Source organism: Mobula birostris, chromosome 10, assembly GCF_030028105.1.
Source record: "Mobula birostris isolate sMobBir1 chromosome 10, sMobBir1.hap1, whole genome shotgun sequence".
Lineage (NCBI taxonomy): Eukaryota > Metazoa > Chordata > Chondrichthyes > Myliobatiformes > Myliobatidae > Mobula > Mobula birostris.
The window spans coordinates 107,931,890-107,955,146 of NC_092379.1; the positions used below are offsets into that span (position 1 = coordinate 107,931,890).

General features: G+C 42.8%; 1 protein-coding gene across 1 annotated transcript in view; it reads left to right on the top strand.

The window, feature by feature from the left end:
• Positions 1-23,257, top strand: part of LOC140204230 (cationic amino acid transporter 3-like) — a 158,463-nt gene that overhangs the window by 62,011 nt on the left and 73,195 nt on the right. The gene's annotated exons all lie outside the window — the stretch shown is intronic.

Genomic DNA, 23,257 nt, shown 5'->3' on the forward strand with positions numbered 1-23,257 from the left:
CCTAATCTCGGTCCTAAAAGGCTTCCCCTCTACCCTCAAACTGTGACCCCTCGTTCTGGACTTCCCCAACATCGGGAACAATCTTCCTGCATCTAGCCTGTCCAATCCCTTTAGGATCTTATACGTTTCAATCACATCCCCCCTCAATCTAATAAATTCCAACGAGTACAAGCCCAGTTCATCCAGTCTTTCTTCATATGAAAGTCCTGCCATCCCAGGAATCAATCTGGTGAACCTTCTCTGTACTTGATGAATCTGTGAGGTGGCAGCATCAATGTACAGGAAAAAGAGTTGATTTGAAATAAACTCTGTTCCACGTGTCCGTTGTAACGGCAGGCATCACTTCGATCCAAACGAGCGTCAATAGCGACGCCTCTCATGCAGAGGAAGTGGTGAAGTTGGAGAATTGTTCAGTGCGTGAACAAATTCAGACAAGGCTGGGTGTTGGTGGACAGAAACTTGTTGGCCCTCTGTTCACGGAAAACGCAGAAGGCCCTTAGACCACCCTGGCTGAAATAATGGGCCTGAATAACGGCTGAATATTTCCAGCATTTTCTATTTTTGTTTTAGATTCCTGGCATCTACAGTTTTTTTTAAAGAATGAACATTATATGTATCCTACCTGGCCCTTTTAAAACTTTCCCACTGCCAGAGCCCTGTCCAAATGTGTCCTTTTCACCTCTCCTGATTCACTATTCCACCAGCTATATTGTCACATCTCCCAAGCACAGCCTAAGGACTGACATAATAATTTAGCTATTCCCACTACTCCCTTCACCATCACTCCTGACTATTCTTTATACTTTATACTTTATTGTCGCCAAACAATTGATACTAGAATGTACAATCATCACAGCGATATTTGATTCTGCACTTTCCACTCCCTGGATTACAATTATTAAATATTAAAAATAGTAAAAATTAGTAAATATTAAAAAATTAAATTATAAATCATAAATAGAAAAATAGAAAGTAAGGTAGTGCAAAAAAAAACAAGAGGCAGGTCCGGATATTTGGAGGGTATGGCCCAGATCCGGGTCAAATTCTTCAAATTCTCATCCAAATGCTTATTCATAATTGGGTCTCACTCCATTCCCAGCCCTCCCCATAATCCCAGAGCTGCTTCAAAACTCTCCACCCTTTCCATTTATAGCTTTCCCTTGTCCCTTAATTCCAGCTCTCATATGCCCTGCATTCATTGCTTCACAACCCCTTTCCTAACACTCCTATTCATCACTCCCATTCTAATCTTCCTTGAAGTTTTTCTGGAAATGTATCAGGCAAGTAAAGTGAGTATCAGTGGGAGAGTGTCTCACAGTGACTATCACTAAGTTTGTAACGAAGGTGGGCAAAGAAAGGCCCTAAATTAAGGTCCACCCTCCACTGACCCCGATTTCTTTTTCCCTTCCTGCACCCTCATCTCCATAGCTTAGCTTTCAATTAATTTCAATATCCTTTATTCCAAGTAACCTTGTTGGCTAATATTTTTAAACGGTTTACTAAGCAGGTTCAGCAAAATATGTGCAATAGTCTTGGTACAAAAAATGGATATTACCCTCAACTTAAATCAGAATCCAGGTTTATTGTCATTGACATATGTCATGAAATTTACGGTTTTGTGGCGGCATTACAATGCAAGACACAAATACTATAAATTACAATAGGTATTGCGAAAGGGGAGTTGCAGGTGCTGTTCATCAGTTCACAGATCATTCAGGTATCTGATGGCGGAGGGGAAGAAGCTATACCTGAAACACTACATGGGGGTCTTCAGGTTCCTGTACTTCTCAATAGTTGTAAAGAGAAGAAGGCATGTACCAGGCAGTGAGGGTCCTTAATATGGATGTTGCCTTCTTGAAGTACCACCTTTTTAAGATGTCCTCAATGAAGAGCAGGCTATGCCAAAGCGGATGTGGCTAAATGTACTGCCCTTTGCAGCGTAGCTCATTCCTGTGCCTTACAGTCTCCATACCTGCTGGTGATGCAACCAGTCAGAAAGCTCTCCACCTTCCATCTGTAGAAATGCTTTGGAATCTTTGGTGACATAGCAAAACCCCTAAACTTAGTGAAAATATGGCCGCTTATGTGCCTACTTCATAACTGGTGGGCCCAGGATAGACCCTCTGAGATGATCGCACCCAGGAACTTGCAACTACTCACGCTTTCCACCACTGACCCCTCAACGAGGATTAGTGTGTGCTGTTTCAAATTTCCCTTCCTGAAACCTACCGCCAGTTCTTTGGCCTTACTGACATTGAATGCAAGGTTATTGCACCACTCAAACAGCTGACCTACTTCGCTCCTGTATGCCTCTCATCGGTATCTGATATTTTGCCAACAACAGTGGTGTCAGAGGTGAATATATAGATAGTTTTTGAGCTGCGCCGAGTCACACAGTCATAAGTGTAGAGAGAGTAGAGAAAGGGCTAAGAAATTGAATCAATATAGCGAGCCCAGGATAGGTCCTCGGATATGTTGATGCTCAGGAACTTTAAGCTGCTCACCTTTTCCACCACTGACCCCTCACTGATGACTGTTGTGTGTTCTTCCAACATCCCTTTAAGTTATAATATTCTGCCAAGAGGTAAATAATTGACTTTACCATTTTATTAAAGCTAATGAAATTATTAGATTGTCATTACAAACTGTCTGGTTCACTCGTGTCCCTGCCTGAAAACTTAATTCTGCTTGATCTCAGAATTTCCAACTCATATTGCATTCGCAAAAGGAAGAAACATAAGACATAGGAGCAGAATTAGGCCATTTGGCCCATTGAGTGTGCTCTGCTATACCATAACTGATTTATTATCCTTCTCAACCACATTATCCTGCCTTCTCTCTGTAACCTTTCACGCCCTGAATAATCAAGAACCTATTGACCTCTGTTTTAAATATACTCATTGACTTGGCCTCCTCAGCTGTGGAAATGAATTCCACAAATTCACTACCCTCTGGCTAAACAAATTCCTCATCTCCATTCTAAATGGACATCCCTCTATTCTGAGGCTGCACTCTCTGGTCCTAGACTCACCAACTATAGGAAACATCCTCTCCACACCCAACATATCTAGGCCTTTCACTATTTGATAGGTTTTAATGAGATTGCCCCCATTCTTCTAAACTCCAGCGAGTACAGAACTAGAGCTATCAAATGCTCATGAATTAACCCTTACATTCCCAGAATCGTTTTCGTGAAACTGCTCTGGACGTTCTCCAATGCCAGCACATACTTTCTTAGATAAGGGGTCCAAAACAACTCACAATATTTCAAGGGCGGTCTGACCAATGCCTTAGAAAGCCTCAGCATTACATCCTTGCTCTTATATTCTCGTCCTCACTGCATATGTACACTAATATTGCATTTGCCTTCTTTACCACCGACTCAACCTGCAAGTTAACCTTTAGGGAATCCTGTACAAGGACTCCCAAGTTCCTTCGGATCTCTGTTTTTTGAATTTTCTCCCCATTTAGAAAATAATCTACACCTTTATTCCTTCTACCAAAGTGCAAGACTATACACTTCACGACACTATATTCTCTCTGCCATTTGTCTAAGCCCTTCTGCAGACTCCCTGCTTCCTCAACACTATCTGCCCCTCCCCTTACCTTTGCATCATCTACAAACTTGGCTGCAGAGCCATCAATCCATCATCCAAATCATTGACATACAATGTAGAAAGACACGGTCCCAACACAATTATTTGGAACACCACTAGTCACTGGCAGCCAGTCAGCGAAGGCCCTGTTTACTGCCACTCTTTGCTTCCTGCCAATATTCTGTCCATGCTGGTACGTTTCTTGTGACACCATGGGCTCTGGTTGAGCAGCCTCATGTGCAGCAACTTATCAAAAGTCTTATCAAAATCCAAGTAGACAACATCCACTGACCCTCCTTCATCTATACTGCTCATTATTTCTTCAAAGAATTCCAACAGATTCGTCAGGCAAGATTTCTCTTTAAGAAAACCATGCTGACTTTGGCCTATTTTATCATGCGCCTCAAAGTACCCGAAAGCTCATCCTTAATAATGGACTCCAACATCTTCCCAATCACTGAAGTCAGGCTAACTGGCTTATAATTTTCCTTTCTTCTGCCTTCCTCCCTTCTTAAAGTGTGGATTGTCAATTGGATTGACTATAGCTCAGCATTTAATTCCCACAATCCTGATTGAGAAGTTGCAGAACCTGGCCCTCTGTACCTCCCTCTGCAACTGGATCTTCGACTTCCTAATCAGAAGACCATAATCTGTGCGGATTAGTGATAACGTATCCTCCTCGCTGACAATCAACACTGGCGTACCTCAGGGGTGTGTGTGCCTAGCCCACTGCTCTACTCCCTATATACACATGACTGTGTGGCTAAGCATAGCTCAAATACCACAGATAAATTTGCTGATGATATAACCATTGTTGGTCGAATCTCAGGTGGTGACGAGAGGGCATAGAGTGAGATATGCCAACTAGTGAAGTGGTGCCGCAGCAACAACCTGGCACTCAATGTCACTAAGACGAAAGAGCTGATTGTGGACTTCTGGAAGGGTAAGATGAAGGAACACATACCAATCCTCATAGAGGGATCAGAAGTGGAGAGAGTGAGCAGCTTCAAGTTCCTGGGTGTCAAGCTTTCTGAGGATCTAACCTGGTCCCAACATATCGATGTACAAATGTAGTTATAAAGAAGGCAAGACAGTGACTATACCTCATTAGGAGTTTGAAGAGATTTCGTATGTTAACAAATATACTCAAAAATTTCTATAGATGTACCATGGAGAGCATTCTGACAGGCTGCATCACTGTCTGGTGTGGGGGTGGGAGTGGGGGGGGGGGGCTACTGCACAGGATCCAAAGAAGCTGCAGAGGGTTGTAAATCTAGTCAGCTCCATCTTGGGTACTAGTCTACAAAGTACCCAGGCCATCTTCAGGGCGCGGTGTCTCAAAGGCAGTGTCCATTATTAAAGTGCTCCACCACCCAGGGCATGCCCTTTTCTCAATGTTACCGTCAGGTAGGGGGTACAGAAGCCTGAAGACACACAATCAGTGATTCAGGAACAGCTTTTTCCAATCTGCCATCCGATTGCTAAATGGACATTGAACCCTTGGACACTACCTCACTTTTTTTAAATATACAATATTTGTTTTTGCACATTTTTAAATTCTATTCAATATACCTATACTGTAATTGATTTACTTATTTATCTATTGTTATTTTTTATATTTTGTTTTTTCCCTTCTATATTATGTATTGCATTCAACTGCTGCTGCTAAGTTAACAAATTTCACGTCACATGCCAGTGATAATAAACCTGATTCTGATTTTGCAATTTTCCAGTGATCCAAAACCATTCCAGAATCTAGTGATTCGAGATGATGACTAGTGCCTCCATAATCTCTTCAGCTACCTCTTTCACAACCTTGGAGTGTAGTCCATGTGGTCCAGCTGATTTATCTACCTTCAGATTTTTCAGCTTCCCAAACACCTTCTCTTAGTAATAGTGATTACACTCATTTCTGCCCCGGCTCTTTAAAACTTCTGGTATGCTGCTAGTGCATTCCACAGTGAAGATTGATGCAAAATAATTAAGTTCATCCACCATTTCTTTGTCCCCATTACTTCTCTAGCGTCATTTTTTCAGTGGTCCGATATTCTCTCTCACCTCTCTATTTTTCTATATTTAGTACTCCTTAAAGGGAATTTATTACAGTACATTTGTTTTTGTATTCGTGGTATCATTTCTTCTGTAAAATGGAGGCGGAAATAGGCAAGCTGAACCAGCATTATCACTAAAGATTCTGCAAATGCAGGAAATCCAGAGCAACACAATAAAACAAATGCTGGACAAACAGCATTATCAGATTATTTATTTTTCAGCCCTTTACCTTTTCCACATCACTTTACAGCTTAACTCCCCACTCACCCACCTAGTTTTCACCTATCACCTGCCAGTTTGTATTCCTTCCCCTCCCCCACCTTCTTATTTACTTCTTTTCCAGTGGTGAGGAAGGGTCTAGAAACGTCCACAGTACAGTACAGCGCTGTTTAACGTTGTCTGACCTGTTGAGTTCTGCCGGCATTTTATGCCCCTGGGGCTGTTCAGATGACGTCTGGAGGAGTTACATGACGAACGCAAATAACCAATAGCTTTGCTCTCTGTGGCGTAATATGAAAATTTACGCATTTTGGTTTGAACTTTTTCCTGCTACAAATGTGCAAATATTGTTTTGATTACAAAATATTTTGCTCAATATACTATTTAATAACTATTACTATACTAATATATTGTGATCTAGCCTGGCGAAAACTCACCCTTATTAACAAGTGGTTGCTAGATTAAATGCTTATATATTGCTCCTGCCATCACCACCCATGTGTGGGGGGAAGCTCACTGTAGAGGTCACGTGCTGAGTGTCTAATCACTCATTCGTTCCTCGGGGAAGGTCTGAGACAAGAGCCAATGACCGCCCTAGCAGGGTGTCACCTGATGAGGGTGAGGAAGTTACCAGGCATATGGTCTGGGTAGCAGCAGAAAGCAGGAGAAGCAGCTTCTAATTGGGCTGTGGATGCAGCTTCTACTCAGAGTGGGAATGGCTTCCGGCTGGCTAGTTGAGTTCAATGTGTGAGATGAGACAAGGAAGTCTCACAACCCAATTCAGACTACTCTCTCCCCACACAACTTTTACTCTATTAAAATAATGTGACTTTTAAAAATATATTTCAATAGCTACCCAGAAAAGGGATTAAGAAAGTGTTCTATTACAATCGTATATGCTTTTAGTAACACACACAAAATGCTGGAGAATTCAGCAAGTCGTGCAACATCTGTAGTGAAGAGTAATTTCAGGCCAAAACCCACTCCTTTCAGGAAACTTTTGTCTCCTTTTCACTGGAAAGATGTTCTTGTTTTGGATGCAGAGCAGCAAAAATGATTGGGGAAGAGCTGGAGTTACATCTACAGCCAAATCTGAATTCCATCTGATCCCTTCTCTCTTTAGACTTTAGCCTTTATTCTCTGGTGTTCAGAAAACAAAAGGTGACATCATAATAGAATCATAGAAAAGGACAGCACAGAAACAGGCCCTTCAGCCCATTAATTGCTTACTCCCATTGACCTACACCGAGACCATACCCCTACCATGCATGATGTATCTATCCAAAATTTAACATTGAAATTGAGCTCACATGCACCACTTGTGCTGGCATACTCATTCCACACTCAAACAACCCTCCGAGTGAAGAAGTTTCCCCTTATGTTTCCCTTAAACTTTCTGCCTTTCATTCTTACCCATGACCTCTTGTTAGAGTCCCACCCAGCCTCAGTGAAAAAAACCTGCTTGCATTTACTCTATCTCTACCGCTAATGATTTTGTATACCTCTATCAAATCTCCTCTCAATCTTCTACGATCCAAGGAATAAAGTCCAAACCTATTCAATCTTTCCTTATCACTCAGGTCCTCCAGACCCGGCAACATACTTGTATATTTTCCCTATACTCTTTCAACCATCTTTCCTGTAGGTAGGTGACCAAAACTGCACACAATACTCCAAATTAGGGCTCACCAATGTCTTGTACAACTTCAACATAACAAAGGGTCTCGGCCTGAAACGTCGACTGCACCTCTTCGTAGAGATGCTGCCTGGCCTACTGCGTTCACCAGCAACTTTTGTGTGTGTTGCCTGAATTTGCAGCATCTGCAGAATTCCTGTTGATCACATCTCCTATTGATTTACGAAGGCCAATGTGCCCAAAACTTTCTTTACATCCTTATCAATATGTGACACCACTTTTGATCAATTATTGACCTGTATTCCCAGATCACTTTGTTTTACCATTGACTGTGTGAGACCTACCCTGGTTGGTCCTACCAAAGTGCAACACCTCGCACTTGTCTACATTAAATTCCATCTGCCATTTTTCCAGTTGCAAGCCATGGTGGTCTTCTTTGCTGTCCACTACACCCCCTATCTTTGTGTCATCCACAGATTTGCTGATTCAGTTAACCACATGATCACCCAGATCATTGGTATAGATGACGAACAACAATGGATTGGCACTCCACTAGTCATAGGCCTCCAGTCAGAGAGACAACCATCTACTACCACTCTCTGGTTTCTTCCACAAAGCTAATGTCCAAAAGCAACTTACGTCCTTATCTTGCATGCTGAGCGACTGAACCTTCTTGACCAAACTCCTGTACAAGACCCTATCAAATATCTTTCTAAAGTCCATGCTGACAACATTCACTGCCTTATCTTCTTCAACTTTCTGGATAACTTCCTCAAAAAACTCTGATTGATTAGACACGACCTACCACACATGAAGCCAGGCTGACTATCCCTAATATCTATCCAAATACTCATATACTGTATCTGGTCCCTTAGAATACCTTCCAATAATTTTTCCACTACTGATGTAAGGCTCACTGGCCTCTAATTTCCTGGTTTATTTATAAAGCCTTTTAAACAGTGGAACAACATTGGCTATCGTCCAATCTTCTGGCACCTCACCTGTCGCTAAGGATGATTTAAACATCTCTGCTAGAGTTCCGGAAATTTCTGCACTTGCCTCCTGCAGGGTCTGAGGGAACAACGTGTCAGGCTCTGGGGATTTATCCACCCTAATTTCTTTCAGGACAGCAAACAGCTCCTCCTCTGTTATCTGTATAGGGTCCATGAAGTTGACGCCCTTTTGCCTTACTTCTATACACTCTGTGATGTTTCCAAACATGTTTCCTTTTCCATAGTCTCAAATTAAAAGATTAGAGAGGATTCTACTTTCCAGAGAGGTTTACATGCTTATTCATTGAGTACATTCAAAATTGAGATTGATAGTTATTTTGGAATTGAGGGGTGTGAACATTGTGTTACAAGATGCAGAGTAGGCTCAAAGATTATGTGATTTATCCCTGCTTCATTCCTTGTTCCAATTTAATAGTCTATGGAGGACCTGGAAACACAATATATGAGCAGAACCCACAATTGGAATAAATTAAGTGGTCCTTTCTTCTGGAAAGTTGTGTCTCTTTCTCAAGAATTCATTGCCAGTTAATCTGCTGGTACTGTCTCTACATATGCCTTGGGAAGTTGGAGGCAAAGTTAAGATGGCACCAAATAGCAACTCCTTTGCTTGCATTTTTGGAAACAGCTCTATTTCTATCTTTACTATCTTTATTTTTCCCTTTCAGGATTCTTTTGAAGACCCTGACCTAGAGTTACACGTAGACTTCGGTTCTTTGCGGGAATTGGACCCGTTCTCGGGGTTTCAGGACCGGTTGTTGTTGTTCAGCATGCCAAGGGTTCAGCCTGGGAGTCAGCCTTGTGTTTGGGAGCCTAAGATCTCGGGGCTCTGGAGATGGGCAGATCAAGGGTCAGTGTCACGGCAGGAGACATGTGTCACTGGGGAGGCCAGAAAATCTTTCGCTGTGGGCCCGCAGACCCGAGATCTTTGCGATCTTCAGGCACAGAGCTCATAAAAAGCGATAAAACTGACTTTTTAACATTGTATAGATTTCTCTAACATTAACTTGGACCCTTGAACCTTTGAAGAAAGCTGGGCTAGAATCACACCATAAATATATAAGTAAAATTGTCATTTTGTTCTGTATGGTCAAAGAGGAAATGGACTCAGGTGTATTCCTCCATTAACCTAGGCCTTTTCCTTTGCTTTTCCTTATCACAATAGATGGGAAAGTGAAAAAGTTGTTTGTTGTAATGCCACAACTATCATGGTGAGGGGCAGGTTTGATGAACCAGTTCTTTACTCTGCCACCATTTTAACCCAACTACATGTTCATGCATGGTTTTAAAAGTCATCAGCCCCCTGGGAACAAGTGATACTGCTGAGCTGACTGCTGTCTGCACAGTACAGCATGGGAAAGCATGACATGTCAGGTTTGGCATCTCATCCAAATGCTATTGCAATCGCCATACTTGCAGGACTTGCAGTTGCAAAGTATATTTTACCCCTCAGATGAAAATGAAAGCTATTAAAAGAGCTTCAGAAATGTAATTTCATGCATTAGAGAGCAGGAGGAGACATGATGAAAGGCAAGAGTCCGGCTATTGTTGGCAGAGGAAAACTCCACAGTGTACTTTACTCACAAATATCTTCAATATTTTTGCCTGATGGTCATTTTGGGATGTTAGTGAGAATATCAGCAAATATTTGCAGGTATAGGCCTTGGTGGACAAGTAAACAATTCTAATTTAAGCCAAGTATGTGGGGAGAAGATGGCGACGCGACACAGCGCGCGCGGCCACTCCGAAATGATATCGTATTTGTTAAGTAGGTGCCGTGCACAATCCTGATTTGATGGAGACAAGACCTGAGAAGCACGGAGGAACATCTGGACAAACTTCTGAAATGCCTGCTTTGCTGCCGTTGCTACTGTGCGATCGAGAATCTCCAGAGGGGAAGGCCCCAAATCCTCCGCTTTGCCTGCATCGGCAAGTTTGCGGCGCTGGAGGTTCATGGCAGGAAGAGAGTTTCTCTTCCTTCTACTGTCTGCGTGAGATGATGGGACTTTCGAGAGACTTTGAGACTTTTTCTTACTGTGCCCATGAATCTGTTCTTTATCAAATTACGGTATTGCTTTGCACTGTTGTAACTATATGTTATAATTATGTGGTTTTTGTCAGTTTTTTAGTCTTGGTTTGTCTTGTGTTTCTGTGATATCATTCTAGAGGAACATTGTATCATTTCTTAATGCATTACTAAATGACAATAAAAGAGGACTACATGTCCTCATAATCTAATCTAATCTTATTCACTGTCACATTTCAAAGATTTTAGTTGCAAGATGACAGTAGAATTTCCAAAAGTCCCTGTTCTTAGTGGTGAAAACAATGTGAGAGAATAAAGTCAGAGGTTATCAATACCCAGTCACCTTTCCCCTTGAATGAATACATTGTGCCAGAAAATAACTAAGGACAGGCTTCATTTCATTATTACAGGGCTAAACAATCTTGGAGACATACTCATAATAGCGACAAACCTCTCAGTTACACTAAAATTTCAGTAACCTCAAAGGCATGAGCAATACTGAGATTAGCACCATATGACAAACGAGAAAATCTGCAGATGCTGGAAATCACAAAATGCTGGAGGAACTCAGCAGGCCAGGCAGCATCTGTGGAAAAGAGTTTCAACGTTTCAGGCCAAGACCCTTCAGCAGGACTGGTGAACATGGCTTATGATAATTGGTTGAGTGAACTTGGCCTTTTCTCGTTGGAGCGACAGAGGATGAGAGATGACCTGATAGAGTTGTACAGTATAAGACAGGGGTCCCCAACCTCTTTTGCACCGCGGAGCAGTTTAATATTGCCAATAATCTCGTGGACCAGCCAACCAGGGTGGGGGGTGCTCAAGTAGGGTTAAACTCACCTCAACATGTCTTTTACAGTTAGGGTTGCCAACTTTCTCACTCCCAAATAAGGGACAAAAGTAGCAGTCAAATACGGGACAGTGTTTACCCCAAGAAAGACTATCATGACCATGAAGCCTTGCGCGGGCACCTGTGTGCGCATGCACGTGCGTGCCGGTTTTTTTCTCTGCAAGTCGGTTCTCTCTCTCTCTGTCTCGTTTTACGGCGGTTGGCATCCAGCTTAACGGCGCATTACCGCCACCTTCTGCTCCGGAATGTGCAATAGACTTACATTCTAAATCCCTTCACCCAATCACACACACACACATACCCTAACCTACATTTCACCCTCCCCTCTTTGGCCATCCTAGTACCCCATTCCTGTTTATCCGTCATATCCTACAAAAAACCCCTGTACCCCTTAAGAAAGCTAAAAATACCCTAACCTGTGCTCTCTCACTCGTGCCCAGCAACCCTTTTAATGTGAATTCCTGCACCCCCAATCCCCTTAGTTTAATTCTCATCATCTCTCTCTGTCTCCCATACTCCTGCAACTCAGAACTACATGTTCTACTGACTCCTCTTCCTGACATTCCTCACACAATCCTGTCTGGTGTTTCCGTATCATTTTCAATGTTTTGTTGAATGCACAGTGTCCCAGCCTTAACCTAGTACACACAGTTTCCTCTCTTCTGTATCCACCACCTACCCTAGTACCTGCAACACTTTTTTGTTTTTGATATAAATGCCTCTTTCCCGTCCCTGTCCCATCTTTCTTGCCACATTTGGTTGATTTTTTTCCAGATTACACACTTAACCTCTGCTTTACTGATACTAATGTACATTTCTATCCTTTCTTTCTTTAACGCCCTCTTTGCCAACCCATCCACCCTCTCATTCCCCTTCATCCCTACATGTGCTGGAACCCATAGGAATCTTATCTGACCTCCCTGATTTGCAATTCTTGCGACTAACTGACGGACTTCATAAAGTACATCTTGCCGACTGTTTGAGTGAAAACACCTTAAACTTGCTAGAACTGAGGATGAATCTGAGCATATCAATGCTTTGACTTGTCTGGCTTTCTGCACCCATTGCAACACAACCAACACCGCCAGCATCTCCACTGTAAACACCCCTAACTTATCAGATATTCTTCTGCTGATTCCGATTTCTTTTGCTGCTATAGCCACCCCAAGCCCTGTCACTCCTGTTTCAGGTTCCTTTGCACCATCCATATAAATGTGAGTATAATCACTATATTTTCCATCACATGACAGTTAAATGCATTTACCAAATCATTTTATATTTTCTTTTCCTTTTTACCTCTAGCAAATGCCAGTCTATGTCAGGCCATACAAGCTTCCATGGAGCTACAACCGGATAAACTACTGAAGGACTTATCCTTAGATCAAACACTCCACATTCTTTAGCAATATCATTCCCTACCCGACTAAAGTTACCCCTCTGAAACCTCCCATTTTCCCAGGACTCCTGCAACACTCCTTTAGCAGGGTGAGGATCATTGTGCCCCTGCAAATTAGCCTAGTAGTTTGCCATCAATTGCATCCTTCTTAGTTCCAAAGGCATTATTCCCATTTCTACCTGTAGGGCTGACACTGGTGATGTTTTAAAAGCCCCACTGCACACTCTCAAAGCCTGAGCCTGAATCACATCCAGTTTCCTTATAAGAGACCTAGCTGCTGATCCGTATGCTATATTTCCATAGTCTAACACAGACCTCACTAAAGCCACATACATTCTCTTCAATGCTGAACAACTTTCTCCCCATTCCCTACCAGTCAAACATCTCATCACATTTATTACTTTTTCACATTTCTCCTCAACTTTACTGATGTGGTCTGCCCATGTTAATCGTGAATCAAATATAACTCCCAGAAATCTAAATGATCCAACCCTTTCTAATTCAATCCCATACATCCTTAACTTCTTCCCTACCTCAATTCTTTTCTTGGTAAAAAATATAGTTTGAGTTTTTTCTACTGAAAATCTACATCCCCAATCATAACCCCACTCCACCACTTGCTTCTAGTAGTTTCCCGACTATATGCTCCATGTTCCTGCCTCTTTTCCACAAAGTCCCATCATCCGCAAACAGTGAGCTACCTATGTCCACTGGTACCTTTGTGAAGACATCATTGATTATAATGATGAAAAGTAACGGGCTAATCACACTACCTTGAGGTGTGCCATTTCCCACTATGTACTGTTTTGATAATTCTGATCCAATCCGAACTTGAATTTTTTCTACCAAACAAAAAATCCTTAATCCAATCAAAAACTCTCCCACCAACCCCCACCTTGTGCAGTTTAATTAATAATCCTTCCTTCCACAGCATATCATAGGCTTTTTCAATGTCAAAAAAAAATGCAACTACTGATTCTTTATTTGCCTGGGCCTTTCTTATTTCAGTCTCTAACCTTATCACTGAGTCCATGGAATTCCTTCCCTTTCTAAAACCACTCTGATAACTTGCCAGCATTCCCCGTTTCTCAAGCTCATACGATAATCTTTCTGTTATCATCCTTTCCATTATCTTACATATATTTAATGTTAATGCTGTTGGTCTGTGGTTAGTGGGTTTTGACAGATCCTTGCCAGGTTTGCTTATTGGAATTACTACTGCTTCTTTCCATGCACTTGGCAATCTTCCCTCCTCCACACCCTGTTATAAAAATGCAGCAACTTCAAGAGTGCTCCTTCCCCTAGATTTTTTTTAGCATAACACAGCATATCAGATCTTTCCCTGGGGAGGTTGGTCTCGATCTCTTTATTGCTCTCACCATTTCTGCTAACATAAATGGATCATCAATCATATTATCTGTTCCTTCCCTCCTGCTTAACATACCTGGGTGTTGACTCATTGTTCTTTCCCATCTCCTTCTCCCTTCTTCAGACAAATTTTCTGAACTGTGTATCTGTACAAATGACTTGGCCATGATCTCAGCCTTATCCCTACTGGAGACTGCTGTTTCCTCCTCAGATATCATTAATGGATATTCCCATTCCCTTCTATCTCCTCTTACCCTCTTAATCATTCCCCATACCTCTCCCACAGGTGTTCTTCCTATTTTGTTGCAAAAACTCCTCCAACTTGCCCTTTTAGCTTGACGTATAGTTCGTCTCACCACTGCCTGTGCTTTCTTATATTGAATCAAATGCTGCATATTATGGGTTCTTTTAACTAGCCTGAATGCTCTATTTCTGTTTTTTACAGCCTGACAACGTTCCTCTGTCCATCATGGTACCAGTTTTCTATTCATCCTATTTTTACTCCTGGATATAAATCCTCCTGCTGCCATAATAATTGCTGAAGTCACCTGACTGTTTAATTCATCTATATTTCCAGAAATGTCAATCTATATCAATGCTTCTTCACTCAACTTCTGGAACTTACCCCAATCTGCTCTTCCAAATGCCCACTTTGGGGTTCCGCCACCTGGTCTTACTTCAACTCTTTCACCCACTGAACATAAAACTGGGTAGTGATCACTGCCTACTGTTGAAGCAGTCCAAACTCCCCAGTTACTAACGCCAGCCAAGGTATTAAGACACTAACTTAATATCTAACACTGACTCAGTTCCTGTTGTTATGTCTATCCTTGTGCCGCTACCATCATTCATACACACCAAATCCCTTTCTTCCATCAAATCTTCAATTACCTTTCCATTTGGATCTGTAATCAGATACCCCCATATTGTGCTATGAGCATTGAAATCTGCACACCACACTACTTTATGTCTGTTTTGTCCTTGTATCCTTAATAGGCTGTCCAAATCCAACCTTTTAAATGGATTGCAGTAGTTAATTATAACCACTCCCTCCCCTCTCCCCCACACTTCCACTACTATGTATTCCTGATCATCTCCATTTTCCAGTACCCTATATGGTACACCTTGCTTGATTAATGTGGCACAACACCCTCCCCCCCCCTAGATTTCTATCTTTCCTTATCATTGTATACCCATATACCACAAAGTCTAAAGTTGGTTTCAACCAAGTTTCCAGAATACACACTACATCCGGTTTTACAACCATTTCTTTAATAAAGTGCTTGAGTTCCTGGCTATTGGCCAGTAAGCTCCTTGCATTCCATTGCAAAAGAATCACCATAATTAGTATTAACCAACTCATGACACTTCCTGGTTTGACTGACTGACCTGAGGTTCTCCCTCATTTCCTCCCATGTCAGTCCTACTAACCCTAAATGGTCTACTGCTGCTTTGACCACCAGCTGAATTTTGTCACTTTTTGACTTTACCTCAGCTGTACTATTAATCACTCCTGCAATGAATGTTACTAGCGCCTTTTTGTCTACATAAATGATGTCATTTGTTCTTTGTTGCATCTCTCGTATCCCTATTGCTCCCTGTTCATTAGGAGCATTATTCTGTTCTCTTGACATTCTTACAGCTTCTGCATAAGTGATTTTTCTTTTCACTCTTATTTCTTGAATTTTATTCTCCTGTCTCATAACCTCACACCCACTATATGCCACATTATGAGCTCCTCCACAATTGTAGCATTTTGGTTGCACACCTGTTCCGCACTTTCCATATTCATGATCACCCCCACATCTAGAACATCTCCTCTGCCTGTTACAGTTTTTAGCTATATGTCCAAACCTTTGACAATTATAGCACCTCAATGGCTTTGGCACATACACCCTTACTGGGTAACTCATGAAACCCAGGAACACCTTCCTTGGCACTCTTTCTTCTTCAAATTCAATCAATACTGATTCACTTTCCTTTTTCACTCCCTCCTTTGTTGTTTTCAGTCTTTGAACATTCATTACTTTTCCTCCTTTGATATTCCTCTTTAACTCCTCCATATTTATACTCATTGGTACCCCCATGATCACTCCTTTACAACCACTATATTGTGATCCCACCCTCCCTGTGTATTCCACCTTGCATTTTCCTATCTCTTTTAGCTTGAGTGCTTTCTCAAGTTGTTCCTCGTTCGCACATCTAATAGATTGCCATCATTAAGGACTTTTGCAAATACTATTTCCCCTATCTTATTTGCCAGAGTTGTTGTTAGTACAAACGGGTTAATTTTCTTCCTATGTCCCTGAGCCTTCTCATTAAACCTAATTATGACAACACCTTCTCTCTGAACTTGTTCATCTTCCTCACTTTCAGAACTCTCTCCACTGTCGTTTCTTATTCTTTTATTCCCTTTGTCTCGGTTTTCATTGATCTGTCCCCTCACTATCTCCTCTTTCCCTTTATTTCTCCCTTCACAATAATCCATCTCTCCCCAGCTGCCTACCTCTGATCCTGAATCCCTTCCCCGCTCCTGCTCCACTCTCTTTCCCTCAAACCACTTGCCCCCCCACCTTATCCGCCATTACCAAACCCACGCGACCCCCTCCCAGCAATTCCCGCTCCTTCCTCACTCTCTTTCCCTCAACAAGTTCCAAACCACATTCACACATCAAGGCCACAAGATCAACCCAGCCTTCCTCTTGCCCCCCACTCAGCAATCCTCAAGGCCAAGCGCCCACAAGCCTGATTACTTCTACGTCAATGCGTCAACACGTCGCTGCGACACACACCTCTCCCAAAATGTAACCGCGCGTCGCGGCAACGCAGAACGCAACAACTGTGATTGGTCCGCTTGGTAGCATCGCATGTCACCCTACGCTGCAGTACTTTCCCATTGGGCGACTGAAGGGCGGAGAAGGAACTCTGGCTGAAATGCTTTCCATAAAGCTCTACAGACCTCCGAAATTATGGAGGATACATTTCGTTTTTACGAAAAAAGACGCTCACTTCCAGTTTACCCCGAGAAAGACTACAATGACCATGAAGCCTTGCGTGGGCAGGTGTGTGTGCGCATGCGTGGGTGGCGCGAATCGCAGAGCGACGCAAACACACCAACGCACAAGTATAAATACTTAAACGCGCGTAAGTCTTTTGCATAGGTTACGGCGTCCAGTTAACGAAGAAGTATAAACCATTATAAATCTTCCCGACTGCACTACATACATTATTTCTACTTTATATAGGCTGTATATTTATCATATCATTCCTGCTTTTACTATATGTTAGTGTTATTTTAGGCTTTACCCTTGACTTGGAGCCTTCTTTCACAAATGATATGCGATGTTCTGTGCAGCATGGGGCATGAGATAAGTTGTGCTGCAGTACTCTCTGCTCAACCGCACAACTTTGAGAACGTTGTTATGTCTCCAGGTGTACATGCCACTGAAAAGATTGACTCTGCATGCACTGAAAATATGTTGAAGTGTTCCCTTCTCGCCACAAGCAGCACACCTGTCTGTGTCTTATCATAGTACTAAGATGCTTGGAATTCGGTACAGAGGGGATGTCAGAGTTAAGTTTTTCACACAAAGTGCTGGACTGCACTGCCAGCAATGGTGGTAGAGGTGGATAGAATAGGGTCGTTTACAAAACTCTTAGACAGGTATATGGAGCTTGGAAAACTAGAAGGGTATGCAGTAGGGAAATTCTAGGCAGTTTCTAGAGTAGGTTACATGGTCGGCACAACATTGTGGGGCAAAGGGCCTGTAATGTGCTGTAGGTTTCTATGGTCTATGTACACTTTTCCATAGATGTTGCCTGACCTGCTGAGTTCCTCCAGCATTTAGCACCGTATGAGGCAGGCAACCATTGACAATAATGTTATAAAAAGGACTTGGGCCTGTGGTGGATCCTTTAATGTCAGCTCAGAATCAGAATCAGGCCGAGGAAAGAAGACTGGGTCGAGACAACAGAGACTTTTGGAGAAGAGAAGTTCGGTGGGTAATACCGTTCCGGCTAACCGGAAGTGCACTGAGAACGGTAAGCGTAAAGGAGTTGGGTGCTTACTAATCTGGTTAACAACAGATGGTGCAATCCGGGGCATATTACGATCGAGCAACGTGTTTGCAGACTGGATATTGAACTTTTTACTGTTGGACTTCGGCCACATTCCGCCGTGATACAACACTTGGCGGCACAGGAGGTTGTTCCCACCTGTGGCCATCGAATGTGCAGCTCCTCCCGTGGAGGGTCAGACACCCTGAGCCAATAGACTGGTGCTGGACTTATTTTCCATCTGGCATAGTTTGCATTTTGTCGTTTGATTATTGGGGGGTTTTTATATTGCTATATTTACGCTCTATCCTTGGTTGGTGCGGCTGTAACGAAACCAAATTTCCCTCGGGATTAATAAAGTATATCTATCTATCTATCTATTATTATCACCAGCATGTGACAAGAAATGTGTTAACTTAGCAGCAGCAGTTCAATGTAATTCATAATCTAGCAGAGAAAAAATAATAAATAAAGTAAATAATAATAAATAAAGTAAATAATAATAAATAAAGTAAATAATAATAATAAATAAGCAAGTACATCAATTACGTACATTGAATAGATTTTTAAAAAACATGTAAAAACTGAAATACTGTATATTTATGAGATAGTGAGGGAGTATCCAAAGATTCAATGTTCATTTAGAAAATGGATGGCAGAGGGGAAGAATCAGTTCCTGAATCACTGAGTGTGTGCCTTCAGGCTTCTGTACCTCCTACCTGATGGTAACAGTGAGAAAAGGGCATGCCCTGGGTGCTGGAGGTCTTTAATAATTGATGCTGCCCTTCTGAGACACCACTCCCTGAAGATGTCCTGTATACTTTGTAGGTTAATACCCAAGATGAAGCTGACTAAATTTACAACCCTCTGCAGCTTCTTTCACTCCTGTGCAGTAGCCCCTCCATACCAGACAGTGATACAGCCTGTCAGAATGCTCTCCACGGTACATCTATAGAAGTTTTTGAGTGTATTTGTTGACATGCCAAATCTCCTCAAAACTCCTAATGAAGTATAGCCGCTGTCTTCCCTTCTTTACAACTACATCGCTATGTTGAGACCAGGTTAGATCCTCAGAGATCTTGACACCCAGGAACTTGAAACTGCTCCCTCTCTGCACTTCTGATCCCTCTGTGAGGATTGGTATGTGTTCCTTTGTCTTACCCTTCCAGAAGTCCACAATCAGCTCTTTCATCTTACTGACGTTGAGTGCCAGGTTGTTGCTGTGACACCACTCCACTAGTTGGCATATCTCACTCCTGTATGCCCTCTCATCACCATCTGAGATTCTACCAACAGTGTTTTTATTGTCAGCAGATTTATAGATGGTATTTGAGATATGCCTAGCCACACAGTCATGTGTTTATAGAGAGTAGAGCAGTGGGCTAAGCACACACCCCTGAGGTGCGCCAGCGTTAATCATCAGCGGGGAGGAGATGTTATCAGCAATTCACACAGACTGTGGTCTTCCGGTTAGGAAGCTGTAGACTATCCCTCTGGAAACAGTCCATTTACAGTTGTTAAGTACTGACCGGGTGTCCAGAAGAGAAATACTATGTGCAATTTAAAGCATTTCTTGTTACTTGAGAAGATAACCCCTTTGTTGTTTTTTTTTTTTGCTTACTTCCTCTGGCATTTCAGAAAACCACCTGGCCTGTGGCTCTGTAGCAACATCTAGAGTAGGTAAGAGTGAAGACCTGCTTCACTCAAAGGCAGTAATACACCAGATGAGTTTTATGACAATCTGGTAACCTTTTATAGTCACCTGATTGATACTAGCTTTTGCTTCAGATTTGTGTAATTTCCTGAATGATAATTCCTCAGCTGCTGGAGTAGCGTAGGGAATCATCAGTCCAGTCCTTAACCTTGTACTATGCCCACATTCCAGTATTGTATTTGCCCAGTAAGATCCATGGCTGGGTGTACGGTGACAAGACTGCTGCTTATCTCGGATCGAGTTCTCAGTATTCTCAAGAGGGATGGTGAGCAGCCAGATGTCGTGGTCCATGAAGGGACCAGTCACGTGGATAGGAAGAAAGAGGATATTCTGCAAAGAGAATTTAGGGAGTTAGGTGCAAAGTTGAAGGACAGGACCCCCAGGGTTGCAATATCAGGATTGCCACCCGTGCCACTTGCTAGTGAGGCTAGAAATAGGAAGATAATGCAGCTAAAGATGTGGCTAAGGAGCTGGTGCAGGAGGGAGGGCTTCATGTTTCTGGACAATTGGACCTTGTTCCAGGGAAGCTGGGACCTGTTCCGATGGACGGGTTGCACCTGAACTGGAGGGGGACTAACATGCCAGTGGGAAGGTTTGCTAGTGCTGCTCCGTGAGGTTTAAACTAGATTCGCAGGGTGAGGGGAACCAGAGTGTTGGAGCAGATAGTGAGGTGGAGGAGGATAAAGGTCATGCGAGAACTGCAAGTATAGTGCATGGAGTAAAGCCAGATCTAACATATAAAGAGGATTTGAGGAAAGAGAAGCAGAATAAAGTGTGTAAAGGTAGAAGGGCTAAAGTGCGTGTACTTCAATGCACAAAGCATCAGGAACAAAGGTGATGAACTGAGAGCTTGGATACATACATGGAATTATGATGTAGTGGCCATTACAGAGACTTGGCTGGCACCAGGGCAGGAATGGATTCTCAATGTTTTTGGATTTCAGTGCTTTAAAAGGGATAGAGAGGGGGACAAAGGGGAGGAGGGGTGGCATTACTGGTCCGGGATACTATTACAGCTACAAAACAGGTGGGTAATGTAGCAGGATACTCTTTTGAGTCAGTATGGGTAGAAGTCAGGAACAAGAAGGGAACAGTTACTCTACTGGGAGTATTCTATAGACCCCCTGGTAGCAGCAGAGATACCAAGGAGCAGATTGGGAGGCAGATTTTGGAAAGGCGCAAAAATAACAGTGTTGTTATCATGGGTGACTTTAACTTCCCCTATATTGATTGGCACCTAATTGGTTCCGATGGTTTAGACGGGGCAGAGTTTGTTAAGTGTGTCCAGGACGGATTCCTGTCACAGTATGTTGACAGGCCGACTAGAGGGAATGCCATACTAGATCTAGTATTAGGTAACGAACCGGGTCAGGTCACAGATCTCGCAGTGGGTGAGCATTTGGGGGACAGTGACCACCAGCCTATAACATTATCATGGAAAAGGATAGGATCAGAGGGGACAGGAAAATTTTACTCAGGGAAGGGCAAGTTATGAGGCTATAAGGCTAGAACTTGCGGGTGCAGAATTGGGATGATGTTTTTGCAGGGAAATGTACTATGGACAGGTGGTCGATATTTAGGGATCTCTTGCAGAACGAAGATAAAGAATGGTAAGGTGAAGGAACCATGGGTGATAAGTGAGGTGGAGAATCTAGTCAGGTGGAAGAAGGCAGCAAACATGAGGTTTAGGAAGCAAGGGTCAGCTGGGTCTATTGAGGAATATAGGTTAACAAGAAAGGAACTTAAGAAGGGGCTGAGGAGAGCAAGAAGGGGGCATGAGAAGGCCTTGGCAAGTAGCGTAAAGGAAAACCCCAAGGCATTCTTCAATTATGTGAAGAACAAAAGGATGACAGGAGTGAAGAAAGGACCGATTAGAGATAAAGGTGGGAAGATGTGCCTGGAGGCTGTAGACGTGAGCAAGGTCCTCAATGAATACTTCTCTTCGGTATTCACCAATGAGAGGGAACTTGATGATAGTGAGGACAATATGAGTGAGGTTGATGTTCTGGAACATGTTGATATTAAAGGAGAGGAGGTGTTGGAGTTGTTAAAATACATTAGGACGGATAAGGCGAATGTTGTCTCCTTGTTCAAAAAAGGTAGTAGGGATAGTCCGGGTAATTATAGACCAGTGAGCCTTACGTCTGTGGTGGGAAAGCTGTTGGAAAAGATTCTTAGAGATAGAATCTATGGGCATTTAGAGAATCATGGTCTGATCAGGGACAGTCAGCATGGCTTTGTGAAGGACAGATCATGTGTAACAAGCCTGATAGAGTTCTTTGAGGAGATGACCAGGCATATAGATGATGGTAGTTCAGTGGATGTGATCTACATGGATTTTAATAAGGAATTTGACAAGGTTCCACAGGATAGGCTTATTCAGAAAGTCAGAAGGCATGGGATCCAGGTAAGTTTGGCCAGGTGGATTCAGAATTGGCTTGCCTGCAGAAGGCAGAGGGTGGTGGTGGAGGGGGTACATTCAGATTGGAGGATTGTGACTAGTGGTGTCCCACAAGGATCTGTACTGGACCTCTACTTTTTATGATTTTTATTAACTGCCAGGATGTGGGGGTAGAAGGGTGGGTTGGAAAGTTTGCAGACGACACAAAGGTTGGTGGTGCTGTAGATAGTGTAGAGGATTGTCAAAGATTGCAGAGAGACATTGACAGGATGCAGAAGTGGGCTGAGAAGTGACAGATGGAGTTCAACCCGGAGAAGTGTGAGGTGGTACACTTTGGAAGGACAAACTCCAAGACAAAGTACAAAGTAAATGGCAGGATACTTGGTAGTGTGGAGGAGCAGAGGGATCTGGGGGTGCATGTCCACAGATCCCTGAAAGTTGCCTCACAGGTAGATAGGGTAGTAAGAAAGCTTATGGGGTGTTAGCTTTCATAAGTTGAGGGATAGAGTTTAAGACTCGCGAGGTAATGATGCAGCTCTATAAAACTCTGGTGAGGCCACACTTGGAGTACTGTGTCCAGTTCTGGTCGCCTCACTATAGGTAGGATGTGGAAGCATTGGAAAGGGGACAGAGGGGATTTACCAGGATGTTGCCTGGTTTAGAGTGTATGCATTATGATCAGAGATTAAGGGAGCTAGGACTTTACCCTCTGGAGAGAAGGAGGATGAGAGGAGACATGATAGAGGTATACAAGATATTAAGAGGAATAGATAGAGTGGATAGCCAGCGCCTCTTCCCCAGGGCACCACTTGCTCAATACAAGAGGACATGGCTTTAAGGTAAGGGGTGGGAAGTTCAAGGGGGATATTAGAGGAAGGTTTTTCTCTCAGAGAGTGGTTGGCGCGTGGAATGCACTGCCTGAGTCAGTGGTAG